The 13,835-nt window shown below is 43.8% G+C and overlaps 1 long non-coding RNA gene across 2 annotated transcripts in view; it reads left to right on the top strand.

The window, feature by feature from the left end:
• The first annotated feature begins 663 nt into the window (after positions 1–663).
• Positions 664–13,835, top strand: part of LOC142405018 (uncharacterized) — a 63,129-nt gene continuing 49,957 nt past the window's right edge. The window contains exon 1 of one of the 2 annotated variants that reach the window (XR_012774033.1): positions 664–795. This is a non-coding gene — a long non-coding RNA (uncharacterized LOC142405018). Of the gene's footprint in view, positions 796–875; positions 943–13,835 lie in introns of those variants that run through there. The other variant, XR_012774034.1, reaches the window with a different exon arrangement.

Raw genomic sequence — 13,835 nt, 5'->3', positions numbered from 1 at the left:
TGGTGAAAAACAAGAAAAAAACAACCCACCCACCCAACTGAAAAAACACGCCACAAAACCAGCCACAAAACCCAAACAGACAGTTTTGAATTTGTTCCAAAGCCCGTGTCCCTCCTAAATTTGCTGTGCCGCTTTGGGACAAAGTCACAAAATGTGCTTCATCTCTCTCACAGCCAGAGCTTTAGGGAATTATCCCACACCTGCCGGGGCAGACTTGGTTTTCTGAACCCAAGTAACCAAAGGGCTTCCATAGACACTGGGACAGCTACACGGGAGGTGAAGTTCAGAGACGAGACAGGTTCAGAAGGCACATGCGCAACACCTCTGTTTTCCCAGCGAGCAGGCTACCTGCTGGGACTCCCTTTAGACTGAGAGGTCCCTCCCAGCCGGTAACGCCGGCGTTGCTGATGGTGCAGGGTGCAAGGATCGGGCCCCTCGTGCGCTGGGTTGAGCTCTCTCAAAGGGGAGAGTCACCTGGGTGCAGCCTGTTCCCCAGAGTGGGATTAGGACACACGTCTGCAGGAGCACCTGAGCTCCACCCATAAAACTGACACCGAATCCTGTTTTTACCAACAAACACATAGCTTTAGAGAAAGGTGGGTGGAGAGGGCAAGAAAAGCATGTTCACAAAGTTGTGTAAGCTCATTCTGCGCACAGCTTGATAGTTGCAATATCAATTATGCTCCTCAGCTTCCGAGAAACAGCTGACCACAAGGATGAAACTCGTGTGGGAGGAAGAAGGAGCATGCTTGGCAGCTGGCCTCAGACACAGGAACTGCTGCCACAGGAGGACAGGTTAGTAACAAACTGGCCTTATTTGGAGCACAGTGTAAGATTTCCCAGTTTCAGCCTCAGTTCCTTCCATGATAATAACTCTCAGAGGGCAGAAAGGAGGGGACAACGATGAGATTTTGCTCTCTGCGCGGCTTTCCCATTTATAAGGTACTCGGTCGCAGTGATGGTGGGGATATAATTGTTTTCTCCTATAGATCTAGGAGACTTGTAGTCATGACTTGCATTTTCCCTTGTATTAAGCTAACCTGGGTGTGTAGTGCTAGATACCTATACTCTCAAAGGATATTGTCCCCGTGAGAGCTACAGTAACTCTGGGGGAAGGGAAGATTATTCCCCTTTTTTTTTGACATATTTTAGGATGATCTAGAAATAATAGTAATAATTAATAATACTGTAGTGTTACAGTTTCACAAAGAGGAAACATTAAACTTTCGGGTACCTTGGAGAACACATTACGTTAAACAGAGTTTTATGGCTGTTTAAAAATGTTTATGAATATAAAGACTGATTTTTTTTCCTTGGGCCTTTACACGCTGCTGATATAGAAAGAACAGTCATCAGTCATTTTTAGCTGCTGCTCTCATAAGTAGGAACCAATAAAACATTTTAGGTCGAACACATACATGTTATGTTTAGAACAACCACCCACTATGTACCATATGCTGTCACACTCTCTTCACAGAATGAAAAAGACTGAGTTTCCCCACTTGTTTTTAAGGCGTTTCTTTTTAATACCTTCCTCACTGCACTTAATTTATTTTAAAATTTACAAATGACAGACGCTATTTCTTTTCTAAAGTAGACTGAAATGCAGGTACTCGATGTTTCACAGTCATGGTATCATAATGCTTCTAGCTTTATATTACCTATTTCATGAAGAAAGTTTACTGAAATGGACCAAGCTCTACAACTAAATTGAAAATCTAGTACAAACTACTTCATTATAGCACGTGAATGAGCTAAAGAGTACCTGAGTGTCTGGGGCCTAATCCAGCAAAGCACTTTGCAAGCATGCAAAGAGTCTTGAAAAAAAATAGAAGTTATCCTGCAAGGCTGCAAGTATTTTGCAGAACACACTGTAGGTATTTTGGAAGATTGGGCCAAAATGCTCAGGACTTTAGGAAACTGACAGTTAATGAAATCATATAAGGTTCTTTATGTCATGGTCTCATCTAGAGGTTATTTCGCAATACTTTCCATAAAGCTAAAACAATGTTGAGGTCTAGGAAAGAGCAGCACATGGGCTGTATCTCAGGCTGTGCGTAGCTTCATGTCTGGAGGGGGAGGGAGGACTGAACCACCCCTAACTAATGCTCCTAAGGCTCCTCCAGGAGAAAGGAAACTGCTGGGTCCATCTAGCAGGGTCGTCCTGCCAACACGGCACCCACAAGAGGGTTAATCCCTGGCTTGGGAGGGCTGCAAAGGTGCGAGGGTAAACTAAAGTTAAAATTGACCCGCAGTCCTGGCAAGCGTGGCAGGATAGGATTCCCGGGAGGCACCTGGTGGAGGGGGCCAGACCACACGTGGCCCTGTGCTAACACGGTCATTTGGAGCTTCATAAACCTTCTTTCCTGAGTCTAAGAGGACAGTTAGCTATACACATTTTCACTGAATCGCACTACTGTGAAGAATACTTTTGAGATGAGATGGACTTTTTCCCTCTCCAAGACAGCTTCTGCATTTCTAACCTGCCTCTTTAAAACGGAACTGGTAAGTCTGAGGTACCCCCAGGCAATGGGGAGACTGCCTGGTTACCAGGACAGTTTTCCCATTTTATTCTCTGCCACACTGTCTTTTTCCACCCATCTTATGCTCCTGCACTTTTTTCTTTGAATATTTTCAGCCCCCGTGCATATACATGAGCAGAACAATACAGATTTAGCCCGTGTCCTCAGAAAGTGGGTTAAACCACAGACTAGCATACAGCTGCTTGCTGCGTGCTGCTACGGGAACAAAGTGGAGGAGATGATGTGACTTCAGCTTATGGAGAAACAGTCATACCGTGCATATGCAAGCGATTACTTTTTGAAACAGAACTAGCCTCATGGAAAGCGCTATTTATTGCTAAGCTTTCGTAAAGGTTACCATAATTATAGAACAATTAGGCAGCAGGATCTATGGGGCAGGGTCTTTATCGACCTTGAGAAGCACATAACACGCTCTGAGATACTCTAAGCAACAACACCCAGCCTCATCGATCTGTCCAGTGAGTCTACGTCATGCTCCCATGCTCATTGAATAAGCTAGACATATCGAGAGAATAATCTGAAGAGCTATTGAGAGAATAATCTGAAGAGCAATAGCTGAGCAGTAAATCAGATGGTAGGGAAGAGAGTGCATTGCCTAGTTGTAAAATGTGACTTTTCTGAGATGGTGGTTTTGGAAAAGCCTTTCAGTTGAGTGTTTGTATTACTGGATCTGTTTAGCTTCGAGGGAAGTTCAAACTGGCGCAGCGCGTTCTTTGCAAGTGAGTAGATGGTGTGATGCTTGTGACCTGCCATTCTTCAGGGTCTGGAAATACAATCCCTATTGTAGCGGCAAAGGACACAATTTACCCATATGGCATTGTCGTGGTTTAACCCCAGCCAGCAGCTAAGCACCACACAGCCACTTGCTCACTCCCCCCTGGTGGGATGGGGGAGAGAATCAGAACAGTAAAAGTGAGAAAACTTGTGGGTAGAGTTAAGGACAATTTAATAGATAACGCAAAAGCCGTGTACACAAACAAAGCAAAACCAGGAATTCATTCACTACTTCCCATGGGCAGGCAGGTGTTCAGCCATCTCCAGGAGAGCAGGGCTGCATCATGCGTAATGGTTACTTGGGAATGCCACCACTCCAAACATTCCCCCTTTCTTTCTTCCCCCATACGCTGAGCATACCCTTCCCCTTCTTCATACGCTGAGCATGACGCCATATGGTGTGGGATATCCCTTTGGTCAGTTGGGGTCAGCTGTCCCAGCTGTGTCCCCTCCGAACTGCTTGTGCACCCCCAGCCTCCTCGCTGGTGGGGTGGGGTGAGAGGCAGAAAAGGCCTTGACTCTGTGTAAGCCCTGCTCAGCAGTAACAAAAACATCCCTGTGTTATCAACACTGTTTTCAGCACAAATCCAAAACATAGCCCCACACTAGCTACTATGAAGAAAATTAACTCTATCCCAGCCAAAACCAGCACATTCTCCACCCCTTATTCCATACTATTTATGTCATGCTCAGGTTCCGCACTATCCAATACGTCCTCATTAACCACCACCCCCTTCCCATCCTTTGATACAATACACAGATATCATTCCCTCAGTCTATGGACCACCCCTATAAAATGTCTTTAAAATGTCCACAAATGTCCACAAAGTGTGCACTGAGTTCATTTAGTCCATGACTTTGGGCTCCATCTGTTATGGTGGTCACTCAGGACAGGAGAGGTGGTGTGTTGCGTGGAGTTACTGGGCACCAAAGCCAGCTCAGGGCAGGTCACTGCTGCACTTGCACTGCTTCTTGTAAGGCTTCTCCTCCATTGGTTCAGGTGGTTCCTGCTATAGTAATTCCTATAACATGCAACTCAAATCCTGGGTTACAACAACTTAAAGGTATTTCCATTACAGTCTCCACCCCTGGTCCCTATGGACCAGACTGTCAGGTTTAACGTTGCAATGAACTCCTCCCCTTGCCCCTACTCCAGCTTGGAATTATCCACAGACTGCAGTGTCTTAGGGGTGTACCTGCTCCAAGTGGAGCCTTATCCATGGCCACACGCTTTGAGGTGCTCCAGCATGACCTCGTGCACAGCCACTGATGCTTCAGGGTGTACCTGCTGCAGCATGGACTTATCCACAGCCACAGATGCTTCGAGGTGTACCTTCTCCAGCATGGACTTATCCTTGGGCCACAATCCCTTCAGAGGTATACCTGCTGCGGCACAGACATAACCATGGCCATGGACACTTCGAGATATACCTGCTCTGGCGTGGACTTATCCACGGCCACAGTTGCTTCAGGGTGTCCTGCTCCCGCGTGGACTCATCCACAGGTCACAGTCCCTTCGACTCGAGTTCACACTGGAGCTCCAGCCTGTCCAGTACAGCAGCACAGAAACAGCAGCGATGTCCTGGCCACCTGCCAGCCCAGGTGCATGGCCATTGCTGTTATCAAAATGTTCCCAGGCACAGCAGAGTAAGATGATAAAGAGTACAGCAGCACAGCAAGCAGTGAAAGCAAAAAGCAGCCACTAATGAGCACTAGACTCTAATATACAGTAAGGCAAGCAAGCCCCGTGGCAAGCACAGGAGCCTGCCTATTAATAGCTAAATAGCAATAACAGCTATAAATTCGATCTAGCACATTCCAACCAAACCTGTTGTTATCGCGAACCCTTCGAGCCCCGCATTGGGTGCCAAAAAAGACTGACGTGGCTTAACCCCAGCTGGCAACTAAGCACCACACAGCCACTCAGTCCCCCTCGGTGGGATGGGGGAGAGAATCAGAAGGGTAAAAGTGAGAAAACTCTGGGGTTGAGATAAAGACACTTTAATAGGTAAAGCAAAAGCTGCACATGCAAGCAAAGCAAAATGAGGAATTCGTTCACTGTTTCCCATGGGCAGGCAGGTGTTCAGCCATCTCCAGGAAAGCAGGGCTCCATCACACGTAACGGTTACTGGGGAAGACAAACGCCATCACTCTGAATGTCCCCTCCTTCCTTCTTCTTCCCCCAGCATTATACGCTGAGCATGACGCCATATGGTGTGGGATATCCCTTCGGTCAGTTGGAGTCAGCTGTCCCAGCCGTGTCCCCTCCCAACCTCTTGTGCACCCCCAGCCTCCTCGCTGGTGGGGTGGGGTGAGAAGCAGAAAAGGCCTTGACGCTGTGTAAGCACTGCTCAGCAATAATGAAAACATCCCTGTGTTATCAACACTGTTTTCAGCACGAATCCAAAACATAGCCCCACACTAGCTACTGTGAAGAAAATGAACTCTACCCCAGCCAAAACCAGCACAGGCATATTTGCTCCGCTGATGGTAGTACACCTGTAATCATGAAAGACCTTTCCCACATCTATTCTCCACCTGTTCACCACCCTCTTCTTGCCTAGATCCCTCCTAAAATGCCACCCTTCCCACATTGCCTACCAGAAGGGAGTATATTTACCAAACCAACCACCTTGCCGTGGAGCCATCATGCTGGTCACACACCTTAATTAACTGATCATATTTTGGTAATCTTTGGCTTTCCTTGCCTCATCAGCTGAATTGTTTATCAGTGTCACCAGTTGCCTCGTCTAAAACTGAAGAGTAAACACAGTGAGGCAAGGACCAAATAATTTCTGATTCTTTGGTAAAGCTTACTCTTGAGTTCAGTAAAAAAAAATACCATTCTTTTGCAGAGGAAGCAAACTTTTAAACCACTGGTAACTTATATTAAAACACTGGTAACTTATAATATAACTTTTAAAACACTGGTAAAGGAGGGAACCAAGGGATGAAATGACTTCAGTGTCATCCAACGTGGCACTGCTGGATCTAGGAGTAAATACAGCTCCCTTTCCTTATTTCAGAGCTGCTGGAACCCATGGCTCCTTTACTAACAGCTGCTTGGGAACTGGCAGAGCCTCAGGATCCACTTTTTCAAAATGACCTAATCATGTATTTCCATCTTGCAGTTTATCCATTAATATTTAAAGAAGCCCCTAGCAACACATTTTCAAGAGCGTCTATGTCAAACTGCCACAGTATCAATTCCTTTGCTGAATTTGCTAGATGGTCAAGTGGAGCACGTAAGTGTTGTATGTGACTTCTAAATAACCATTAAGAATGACTTATTCCGAGTGTTACCATTGCTCCTGACACGGGCCTACTGCATAGTGTGTGCTCTAGTTTTGTTACCCTGACAGTGTCCATCACAGACCATTTGGGGGAAGTGGCATGCAGGAGGTGGCAGAATGGAGTCTCGCCTGTGGATATTTTGAAAATCACCGTTCATTTTGTGGCGTCTGAGGTGAACACTATCCCTGTGAAATCAGAGCAGGCAGCCATCAGACTGCACAATTTCTGTTCGTGATCACTGTCCTTAAGCGTTAGAATATTCCTACGTGAAAGCAAAAGAGCCTCGTGCAGGGCCTTAGAGCCAGCATCAAGAGTTGAACACCTGGCAAATAAATACACAGACTGTGTGCATGCATGTGGAGGCTGGGAATCATACCCTTATTGTGAAGGTGAGGAAAGGGGGAAAAATCTAGGCTGATAAATGAAAATGAGAGAGAATGTGAGGACAAAGATTTATGAAGTATAGACTTTCCAGCTCCAGGCACAATGCACGTTTGTTCAAAAACAACAAATCCACAGAGTAGTTAGAAAACGTAAAGCACAATATAAATGCTAAGAGATATTTGTCCTGATGATATATACTTCTATAACATTCTCTTCCAATTAAATTTACAGCCATTTAGCTATACCTATATTTTTGATCTGTTAGCTTTTTAAGAGTAATGCACTCAGTCCCATTAAGGAGAAATGAACCAGATAAGCAAACTCCTGGATGGGAGCACGGTCGGGCAATTCTGCAGTCTGTATTCAGACAAACTCCTCTTTCCTCTGCCCCACGGGCTTATGCTTTATCCTCCCAGAATTTACAGGCGAGTGGGAATATTGAGGGGGGGAAAAAAAAGCTGGTGTTGTTTCAAGAATAGTTTGGAGTTCATCAGACAATCTATGCATATTTTCACAAATATTTTTAGCGGGGGGGTGGAGAAAAGTACATAATTTAGACCTGCAAAGAGGCATGTTTAACTTGCACTCTACTCTGGCCACTTACATGGAACTTTACTCCCCTCCACTCTCTAAACACAGATAATTGCCATGGCAACCACTGTATTTCAAGACTCTTACACATACACTCACACCTTTCTTAAAGAAACACAGAGCACAACAATGTGGGATCGACACAGTAAATCACTGGGCTGTTTCTTATTTGTTGTTAGCTAACTGTCAGGATTTAGGGAAGAGCTGGAGACTTTCAACTCGTATCAGTTTCAGGCCAAAACCAGAAGATGTTTAGACAGACACTTTGACATCTTTACTAAAAAATTGGATGTTGTTTGGTAACTCTGGGCAAAGGAATGACTGATGATCTCTGCGGGTGTAGGGTGAGAAGATTCCTGAGCTAGGGAAGGAGATTAAGGGCCTAATACTGAAAACCAATGAGCCACCTTTAGGATTAGACACTAATTTATCAGAGCAAGGAGCTGTGACATTCAAGGAACTCCCTGGTAACACAGTGAACTTTCAACATTGCTGGACTCGGAGGGTAAATGCGCCGGACGAGTATCTGCAGCTCTATTGCTACTTGTTATTTTCAAGTTTTTATTCCAGGAGCCCTACTGAAATACAAATCCCGCCTGCTAGGTGCTGTGCAAACACATGGCAGGAAAAAAATCTCTGCCTCCAACTCTAACAATACGACCTGCTCAGAAAAACACCCCTGCCCGTCACACCTGGGGCGTGCAAAGGGCAGGGAGAAGGAGGGGTGCCGGGGTACGAGGCGGGTGCAGAGCCGGTGTGCCAGCGCCAGCCCCGTCTGCCCCGTGCTGCCTCTCCCCGGGGGTTTCCTTGTTGACTCCAAGTATCTGACATGGGTCCAGGAAAGCGGCACCTGCGGGAAGGTGCCAGGCCTTCGCCCAGAGGGTGGCATCCAGTGTGGAGGTATAAACAGGGTTGTTTTTTTCCCCCCAGTTATCTTTGATAGGTGAATTAGGAAGTAAAAAGGACGGATTGTTTGTTTGGGAGCGGAACACGCTTTATGTTTTTCTTTGTGGTAATGGTCTTAATCTCAGTGTTTGCAGTCTGGACTTCTATCTCAGTTTGTTCTTACGTACTTTATGAAGCATTACTGGATGTCATTTTGAAGATGTGAGCTTTCAAGGAAGGAAGGTCTGAAATATTTGGAAGAAGCGATATCTTAAACAAGCTTGTGTGGCTAAAGTACAATTAAGCCCTGAATTCTGAAGTATCCCTATAAATCAAAATAGCACCCCTTCTCCCTCCCTTTCAAAAAAATTCTCTGTCTGGGAGCAGGGATATTAATTTGCCTAGATGACATGTTGACTGTGACTTGTTCTTGGGAGATTCTTTCCTTCCACCTCTGAGGTGCAGCTCATCCCCCTTCGGCCTTTGGTATTTGTAATAAATTTCAGGAGTCCGCTCTGATCCTGTCCCTGAACTGGAATTGTTCACAGCAATTTAGTCTGCTAATCCATATATGTTTAGTTTCCACAAAAAGAAATATTTGCATGAAATAATAAAAAGTTTGCCCTCCTTCCCTGGAGAGTTTGATCATATGGGAATCCAGCTGACACAGAAGCATTCCCTTTTCTGCAGGTTTGGAGAACTCTGCCTAATTTAAACACACCCATAAGCATCCAAGAGCTGGTCACATTAAACTGGAGATGGAATTAAGGATCCTTCTTTCAAACATTACTTGGAATCTGCTCATTCACTGGTGATACTGTAAAACAGGGTTGCCTTGAACATGCAAAAATCTTGTACCCCATTCTCTGAAAACTGATGCTGAACTTTTCCAGAAGTCTACCATTTTGCAAAAGTTTTTTAAGAGGGTTTTTTTTAGGAGTTTTCCAGACTTGTCCAGAAGTCTACCATTATCCAAACAGTCTCACTGGTGTATGTTGTAGCATTTGAAGTCAGTTTTGGAAGAAACTACAATCTTCATAGTGTAGTGAGAGATTTCTTGAGGGGGCACATCAGCAGGGTGTGAATTTTATTTCTTGTAAGCTAAACAAAAGGGGAAAGCAGTCATTATATTATCTGGTTATTTATCCTGCTGTGATTCAGTTGGGTGGCCATACGAAAGAGCGATGCTAAGACAGGGAGGTCACTATCTGCTCTTCCTCCACTGCTGCTGAGGAGGAGAAACAGGCCACACTGGAGGTGCTGGTGCCTGCTGTGTCTGGGCTGAAGCTTTCTGTAGGGGATTTTAGCTAAGCAGATCTTTCCACTGACTGACTGGTTGCTGTGCATCTTTTCAGATCAGATATGAATTTGGCTTCCAAGAGTAAAAGATGGTGCTGGATTTTGCTTGTCAGAATACCCATCTGGAGGTTGCTGCTCCCCAGCAAACGATACCAAATGCTGCAGCTCCCCTGCACTGCCCTCCTGCCCTTCCCCTTCCAGAGGGACAACCCTGGGGCTCTCCCTCCTCTATCTCACCACCACTGCCCCGCAGACTTGCAGGAGCTTAATTTTTTTTCTGAAGCTCTTCCAGATTTGGCTGAAGTTGGCCAGTGGCTTCAGGAGTTATCAGGGGAACCTGACATTGCAATCACATATGCTTGGTTTTCTTAAAAAACCAGAATAAATACCTTGCAGTTTGTTACTGCTGAGGTCAAGCAATAGCTCCACTATCCACCAGTTGTAACTGGTTGGCAGACTTTTTATGGGTCAGCCATTACAGGCAGGCATGATGGAGCATGGGCACCCTCAGGCAGAATATTGAAGCTACCACAGCAAATACATTAGCTGTTTTCTGGGAATTTTCCACCCCACTAGGGTCTTCATAAGGGTTCTGCTGTATACCTAGAAAGAAAGCTTTATCCTTGGTTTTATATTTCAGCTTGCATTAGCAAGAAAGAAGTACAGAAGGTAAAAGATTCAATCTATCTCAGTCGTTTGGCCAAAGAAGGACAGCTCCGTGGTTAGAGCTTGGGAAGGATGTGATCATAAGCAAATCTTCTAGTGCCCCCTCTTACTCTTTCTGAAAATCATGAGATGCTGAAAGGATACACGAACCTGATGATTCTTAATGTCACATGTTAGCTATCATATTTAAGAAAGAGGCAAAATGTAAATAGCTGTATGGATATATAGTGTGGATGTTTAAATGCCTTATTTCTTTTTATGAAACAGTAATGGTACGTGTGCTCTATAGGCAAGGATAAAACTCAGCTGCTGAACTTTTTATGATTTAATGCTAACTAGGTCACAGGATTGCAAAATAATGCAGAAACACACACTATTTGAGAAACATATGTGCAGAAACATAGAGTATTTGAGAAACATATGTGCTGATACACAATTCATAATAATGGGATGGAATAATAGCCTTATATCAAGCAGGACAGTTTTATTTGAAGTCCCATCATTTACTTTGCAGGGTGTTTTCAAAGATTTATATTGGTTATTTGGAAAAAAATTACGTTTATTGACATGAACAATAAGTCTGTTTAGAGTGTGTTAAGCAGTATTTTTCACAACATTTTAGTACTGATACTTAACTTCAGCCAGAATCTTAGCCAATTTGTGACTAGAGGAGAGACAAAGAAAAGTAGTGGTAAAACAAAGATGACTTTAGCAAACTGACAAACACTGTGGTTTGCCAGCCGCTGACAAATATGAACAGGCTTGTCTAGGACAATTTTGTTTACATAGTGTTTTACTTTAGGAAGAAGTACGCTATAAATATACTGCAAGTACTGTGAAGTCATAAAGTTGTCTATACTATTGAATGACTATCTCTAAATATCCCGTAAAGCATAAATTTGATTAAACAATGAGTTAATAACTAGCAAGGTTTAAATGTAGCACCATGGGACTGAATGGAGTCATTCAATCTCATTTCTTTCTCTGCTAGTCTCCTTCAACACTGGTCTTCATCTTAAAACCTGTTAGATCTTTTTGCACCATGGCTGTAAACCCTCATGGCTGTGATAGTACACCTTTTTATTTTCAGACTTTATCAAGTCAATTTATATCTTTTTGTTCCTGGTGAAATTCATCCCATGGGTCAGACAGTGCTCCTTAGCCTCTGTTCCTGACCCAGATTCACCTCACCTATTTTCACACATCTGAGGTGTTCAGCCTTGACCACCCTTATACTCAAAGATGAGAAAGAGAAGAGAGAAACCTCCAGAAGCCATTGCGTTAGACTTGTATTAGACACTATTATAGGCTGAGATTAATGGCTTTCTGGATTTCTCTTCACTGTATGTAAAGGAGCCTTGGATGACTTGTTCATACTAAAATACTTAACTTTTAGATGCCTAATTTAGGGTAGAGGAATCTTTCCTTGTGACAGTATACAATAGTCCAAACATGATCTCCCAGGGTTTTAACAATAGCACCGATACTTTCCTAATTGGATTTGAAATGGCCCTTGGTACATTTTAGGTTTGCACTACCTTTGTCTTGGTTGCATTACATTGGCAACAGATCCTGTGGATAGTTAGCACATTCAGGGTGTTCTCCTCACCTTTCGAACTGATGTGCTCCTAGTTTATTGCATAAATCTGTTTTATAAATCCTTAGGTACAGAGCATGCCATTTGATACCATTAAATGTTATCCCATTTTAATTGCTTCACTCCTTAAGGTCATCTAGTTCTTCCTGTTTATTCAGATTCTCCTCCCTAATAAGAATGCTTTCCAAATTTCTGTTATCAGAATATTTCATTAGCAAGCCAACATTTTTGTGGCAAGGTACTTCCCCACTTGCTGGTTGCCTTTAGTTGGTTCCTTGTGCACCTTACAATTCTTGTATTAATCCCCACTTATTCCAGATTAATTTCACAAAGAAAGATTATATCCCCCACATAAATTTATTCTTTTAATTTAACGTCTCACAACCCTTTTAGGAAATTTTACTTCACTGAAAGGGTTATCAAGCATTGGAACAGGCTGCCCAGTGAAGTGGTTGAGTCGCCATCCCTGGAAGTATTTAAAAGACTTTTTAGTCTTTATGAAGTGCTTAGGGACATGGTGTAGTGGTGGTCTTGGTAGTGTTAGGTTTACGGTTGGACTCGATGATCTTAAAGGTCTTTTCCAACCTATACAATTCTGTGATTCTGTGATTCTGTGATTCTGTGAACAAGAGTTCTTTTGAATCTGGTATGATACTTTCAGTCACCTTTTATCCCATCTTCTGTTATCTCCATGTCTTTAATTATTCCCTTCATACATTTTGTTTTCAAGTTGTGCATGGTGTTGAGTTCAAACTATCAGGTTCCAAATGTCTAGATCCTTCCTTTTGCCTCCACATTAAGGACTGTGCTTTCTACTTTCTTGGGCTTTTTGTTATGATGGATTTGCCAGAATCCCATGCTATGTGTACATTTTTATGTTCAAGTTTTCGCACCATAGTGAAAATGTTAGCAGAAGACAGGTTGTCAGGTTCTCCACCTGCCTGCTCCTAACTGAATAACAAGGGGTGTTTTCAGTGCTTGGAACTGTGTCCTTTGTGGAGGCCACCACTTTGATGACCACATGCATCTCCCTGTTTGATCATGGAGCAGATTTGTACTGTCAGCTGCACTGAAAAGAAGGCAAGATACTCATGTAGTTCTGGACAATATACAGATTATCTTGACTCTGTCCTCTCAATGCAAAGCCAACTATTTCCTTCTATCTTCTTTACTGTAGAAATACATTTTTTTTGGCCATTTGCTTTCATTGCCTTTGCAAGGTCAAACTCAACTTGCACTTTGACAATCCTCTTGTTATTCTGAGAGCTTTTGGCTTTCTGTACCTCCTTTTCACTCTTCTTGCTCCTAGTATCCTTCTAATGTGATTTATTCAATTTTTTTTACAGTTTTTGTTTGGGTTTTTTTTTTTTTACTTGCTGGGATGCAATTTCTGGAGAGTCCTCCCCTTTGCTCCTTGATTTGTGGACGTTCAGGGACCATGCACCCCTTCTCCTCTTTGGTGTAGTTAGTATCCCAAACTTGGCTCCTCAAAATCCTCCTGATGCTTCACAGTCTCCATCAGCAGGCAAAGCACCCCATCATGGCGGTAGGCACCCCAGCACTGGCATTTAGCATTCCTACCTTTTGTCATCTCTGTCACTGGGGTCCCATCCCTCCTCCAGTCCTACCAAAACGTGAAGCCTGGTGGATGGTATACTCAAGGGTTCACTAGTCCTTTAGGCTCAAAGCCAGCATTTCTTCAGCTTTCTTATTCACAACATACCTAAACAGCCACATCTGCTCTTACAACCCTTTGCTCCTTTGTTGGGCTGATCCCCCCTCCCCAGCCCTTGCGTGCTCAT

The sequence above is a fragment of the Mycteria americana genome, chromosome 1 (assembly GCF_035582795.1).
Source record: "Mycteria americana isolate JAX WOST 10 ecotype Jacksonville Zoo and Gardens chromosome 1, USCA_MyAme_1.0, whole genome shotgun sequence".
Classification (NCBI taxonomy): Eukaryota; Metazoa; Chordata; class Aves; order Ciconiiformes; family Ciconiidae; genus Mycteria; species Mycteria americana.
Note: the sequence above shows the minus strand (reverse complement) of the source record. Positions and strands in the feature narration are given on the sequence as shown.